Genomic DNA, 5,741 nt, shown 5'->3' on the forward strand with positions numbered 1-5,741 from the left:
AAATGAAATAATTGCCTTCATTTTACTGGGATAGCCTTGCTTCACAAACTCAGACTTCAATTATGCTTGTATTTCTTTGCCTTCCTCCAACTATTAATAAAACCCTCCATATCCCAGATGGCAGTCAATATAAAATCCTTTATGTGAAATTTCTCCCTTATTCTAAAGTATTTTAAAAAGGGGAAGTAGCACAAACAATCCAGAAGCAGGGTAGGCTGGTGAGTACCCAGGAAAGCCCATGGACCCCATGAGTGGATTGCGGATACTTTGTGGTCTTGCCTCCCTGTGTCACACCACAGTGCAATTGTGATTGTACTTTCCCAGTTTAGCCATTGCATGAACATAGTTCTGAGAGGTAGTGAACCCCTCCAAAGGTTGAGCAGTTAATACTGGTATGCTTGTGGGCATCGTTGCTCCCCAAAGCTCAAGCCGGTGCCCTACACTGTGAGTCCATGATGGATTTTCAGCATTTAGTCATATTTTCTGCCAAAAGCTATTGCTTTCATTCACAGCAGAATTTGTTCAGAGCCTGGAGGCATGAGCTTAGAATCTGTCTCAGGCTAGTTTTACTCAAGACAATTTATTTCCAAAGACTCTTTCCCTTCTTTACATCTAAGACTTGTTCAGGAAAACTACTTCAGCCTTGATAATTATTCCTAGGTTTGTATCTTAGGAAAACGATGTTCAGGTACTGATTTCTTTCTTTGCACAAGGCCTGATGATTTAGAGATCATCAGACTGCCCTAATCAGAATATCATATACCTAGTGGCATAAAAAATGAACATTTATGTCTCACAGTTCTGGAGGCTGGGTAGAGTGAGCTCAAGATCCCTGAAGATTTGCTTCCTGGTGAGGGTTATCTTCCTGGTTTGCAGAAGGCTGACCACTTGATATACCATTAGATGAGGCAGGGCAATTCTGGTGTCCTTTCTTTCTTCTAAGGGTATTGTGATCCCACTGTGAGACCATTACCCTATCTAAATCCAATCACCTCACAAAGGCCTCACCTTCAGATAGCATCACATGGGAGTGAGTGTTTCCATGTGATTATGCACAGAATTGAGTGCAATTTGGTCCACAGCTCCATCTCCTCTACAAACACTTACATGCATAAATAGGAGGGCAATAAAATCTGCGATAAGGGCAAAGTACATTTTGTTAAGCTCTAATAAGAAAATGTTTAGACAGCATAGCAAATGCTGTTGGTGCTTTATTCCTATCTTCTTGACATTCATCATTTCTGGGCACATTTGCCTTCCTTCCTACTGCAAGCCATTGGCTTTTCTCTGGACACTGGTGGCCTTTCTGCCTATACACCAGACAGACTATTTTGCTTGATGGTCACTATGCTCTGGGGATAAGCCTCAAAAAATGCTGGATGTAAATTACTGGATGCATAACAATGTTCCCTTGTGAGGTACTGGAAGGAATAGTCTACATTGCTTCCAAAAGTTCCCCAAGGGCTCCATTTACTTGTGCTGGTAATTTGCTTGATAACCCATTTTCCTTCTCTTACTCTCACATTACCCTGACAATGTTTCCTGAGATAATCTTCTAATAAACTACCTTCTCTAAGGGCCATTCCCTCTGGGAGAATAAAATCTAAGACACCCACTTAGTAATTCAGTATAACCAAGAGGAGAATGTCTGGAAAGCCATCAGAAAAGATGTCAGAGACAGCCTTAGAATATGCAGGTCATTTGGGAGAAGTAACAGTCCACAAACCAAAGCAGGAATTTTTCAGAAGGGAAGCCAGCTAGGTAGCCAATAAGCTCAGTAATAACTGGAGGAGTAAAGAGAACGGAGAGGAAGCACAGGGGGAAAGAATTCATATATAAATGATATGGACTGTTAGCACTATCCCCAACTTTCAGGCAAGAGGAAAGCTTGGGGAAGAGTCCACTGGTTCCTTATTCCTGAATTTGTGCTTTTCAGAGAACTAGTAATGAGACACCTTCACAGCAGGTTCCACTCCTATGGCCATGTACATCTAAATTGCTTCTGTATATTACCAAGGTTTATTCTCTCAAGCATCCCAAAAGACCTTCTTATAAATATATCTTCAGTAAATAAATAAATCTTCAGTAAGACCATACACTTAAATACATTCTTTAAACTAAGAGTACTACAATGTATTCCACAAAATTAAACTGTGTGTGTGTGTGTGTGTGTGTGTGTGTGTGTGTGTGTGTGTGTGTTGGGGTGAGGGCATAGTTTTGTATGTGCTATATGTATATCACAATTTTATGCTTTTATCATTTATAGGTGTTTACATAGATTCTTTAATCCTTATAGCCATTTTATAAGTAAATTTTATGAGTAAAATGTGAGTGGATATATCTATATCTATCTCCATCTCTATCTGTATCATCTATATCTACATGCAATCTTCCATTGGTAGGTTGAGTTACTGTGTACAAACTGGGTCACTGTGAGAATCATCAGACTCCCAGAGAGGACTAGCAGTGCCTAGATGATAGGTGCAAATGTTTCTTCAACTGACAGCAACTTTCAGCATCTCAGTGTCTGGGGGTTGAGATACTCTTTCAGGTCAGAAGAAACGTAGCCCAAAAGTTGACCTCTTATAACTTGAAAAATTAAGTTTTCACTTGGTTTAATTCTTCCTTTTTTACTCTCCCAAAATACACTTTTGTCAGGCAAACACACATAGATTATTCTTTAAAATATTATTTTCTGGAGTATACTTTTCTGTTTAGAAAATTCCAAACACTAAAGACATTTGATATGAATTTGTCATCTGAAAACTGAGAAAAAAATAGGGAGTATCAACTGCTTAAATGTTATTTGAACAACTAACTGCCTAATCACCTAATGAGTCATTTACTTCCTAATAGGTAACAGGAATCAAGGATATTAATTTTCTATCACTACCTTCTGCTTCAAAGCCTGATTTGATTCATTTCCACTTCACTATTTGTTGATTATTTTCTATAGAGAAAGAACTGGGTTTTTATTATTATTATTTTTTACTTTTTGGGAAACAGAGTATAAATAATGAGTACATGGTATCTGACTTAGGAAACCAATTTGGACTTAAGCAGAATTTGAATAGTTTGGTCAAGTTACTTAGCCTTTCTGTGACACAGTTATCAAAATAAAATAAAGACATTGATATGCAATAATACTTGCAGATATTTAGTGGGAATTAAATATAATGATCCTTAAATATTTAGCCTTTGGCACGAAACATTATATTGATTTGTATGTATTTGGTAAAGAGTATTCTGTTGTGCAGTTCTGCAAATCTAATTTAGGCTCTTATGCATGTTAGATACTTGCCATATAACTCAGGTTTGCTTCAAGTTCATGGTCCTCCTGGTTCAACACCACAAAACTGCTACAACTACACTTTTACTATAAAAAGAACTCAAGAACTGGAATACCATAGGATTCAAAAATAGCTTTATAATTGTCCTTCATTCTACCTTTATAACAATATTTGGGATTGTATTTCCATGTCCTTGAAAAGATCTTTACCCAAACCCTAAATTACTCAACCAATTGTTTGTTGATAGTTTTTAAGTTACATAATAATATTTAATCACAGAACCTCTCTTATTAGTACTAAAATATATATTAATTTCATGTAAGAGTCAAAAATTCAATCTTTGCAGTTAAATTTCCTACTAAAGTTTGTGTTTGCTCTACCTCTATGCATAATCGTTAGACATTCTTTCTGAGCCCATCTGTTGTGCAGATATAGAACTTTGAACTGAGAACTTTATTATATGAACATATTGCATAGTCCCATCAAGTTATACTCTTGTTTCCTCTCCTTAGTCCCCATCCACTCAAGACCCACCTTAGAGGGTTATGGGTAATCATTGTGGGGCCATGAATACACCAGTCAGTCTCTGTTGTTAGATGGTGGGCAATGTCTCAGAATACACCTGCCCTCCTTGTGGCTCTTAAATTCTGCTCCCTCTTCCACAATGTTCCCTGAACCTTGTTATACATTTCCTTTAATATTGATCTCTCATCAACTTCTGATTTCCTCCTTTGATGAGTTTTGAGTTTTCTCAGTGTTTACTGCCATCTTCCTGGAGGAGGTTCTCAGACAAGTAGTGAGAGTAGCACTCATATTTAATCTCACACTTGCACTCTAATGTTTCCTGGGCCCTGGCAGATATGTAGAGATGACTTGTCTTGTGTTAGGCAGCTGGCTATCTTTTCTTGCTGTACTTATGGGTCTAGTTTCTCCACCTCATAAAACAAAAACAAAGATATAAAAGATACAAGGATTTTTTAAAAAAATATTTTTATTTATGAGACAGAGAGGAAAAAGAGGAAGAGGGGGAGAGAGAGAAAGAAAGAGAAAAAGTCAGATAGAAAGACAGTGAGTATGTATGCATCAGGGCCTCTTACCATTAACACAAACTACAGATGTGTGTGCCACTTTGTGCATCTGCCTTTGTGTGGATACTAGGGAATGAAACCCAGGCCACCAAGCTTTGCAAATAAGTGCTTTTAATTGTTGAGCCATATCTGCAGCACAGATATAGTGTTTATATAAATGTAATCAAGTTAAAGTATAAGGATGGGCCTAATTTAGTATGATTGTGGTCCATAAAAAATAGTGAAAATTTGGACCTGGGGATAGACATGCAGTTGAGGAGAATGCCATATGCAGGTGAGAGCAGAGATGGGATGGAGCCACTGTATCAGTTAGAAGCACCAGGAATAGGAGGAAGCCTAGACAGGGTTTTCTTTATTGTCAGTAGTAATCATCTTTGCTGACATCTTGATTTTATACATTTCCCAGAACTGTGAGACATCAAATTTCTGTTGTTTAAATCACCTGGTAAGTGATGCTCTGCAATTGAAGGTGAAACACACACACATATTCTGTCTTTGTTGTTTGTGTATATATGCATATATGTATTCATATATATGTGTGCAAATATATGTAAGTACACATATATTATTCCTTGGTGTTTTATCTTCCCATTTCAGTACATATGATAGATATGGAACTCTATGATTTATGGCTATACATTTGTTTTCTTACATAAATAGATATTTGCACATATGTATATGTATATTCTGCATATGAAATGAAATAGAAATTACTTTCAGCACATTTCAAGTGTTTGTTAAAAAATAGCCTAGCACTGTTGTTTCATTTTTATATTTTTCATTCATTTAAATTACTTCTCATTCATATTCTTTTGTGTGTGTGGTAAGAATACAATAGGTACTTTTATTTTTCTTGGTTTTATTTTTCTTTGTTCTTTGAGGATTGAACCTAGGGCCTCCCACATGTTGGCAATCAATCTACCACTGGGCTATATCCCCAGCCTCCCTCCTTTTAACTTCTTCACATTTTGAGATTAGGCCCTGCTCAATTACATGAGCTGCCCTTGACTGACTCTGTAGTCCAGACAGGCCTTGAGCTTCTGATTCTCTAGCTTTAGTCTCCCTTCCTTGTAGCTGGGATTACAAACCTATGCTATCAGGCATGGATACAACAAGTTCTTTTTGACTTTTTCTTTATTGAAAACTTCCATAATTACAGACAATAAACAATGGTAATTCCCTGCCCTCTCTCACATTCACAACGACACTGCCCATTATATCTCGTCCACCTCTCATTAAGTTTCTCTTGTTTTTGATGTCATCACCTTTTTCCTCTTGTTATGATGGTCTTGTGTAGGTAGTGCCAGGCACTGTGAGGTCATGGATATCCAGGCCATTTTGTGCCTGGAAGAGTGCATTGTAA

The sequence above is a fragment of the Jaculus jaculus genome, chromosome 11 (genome assembly GCF_020740685.1).
Source record: "Jaculus jaculus isolate mJacJac1 chromosome 11, mJacJac1.mat.Y.cur, whole genome shotgun sequence".
In the NCBI taxonomy this organism is placed as follows: Eukaryota; Metazoa; Chordata; class Mammalia; order Rodentia; family Dipodidae; genus Jaculus; species Jaculus jaculus.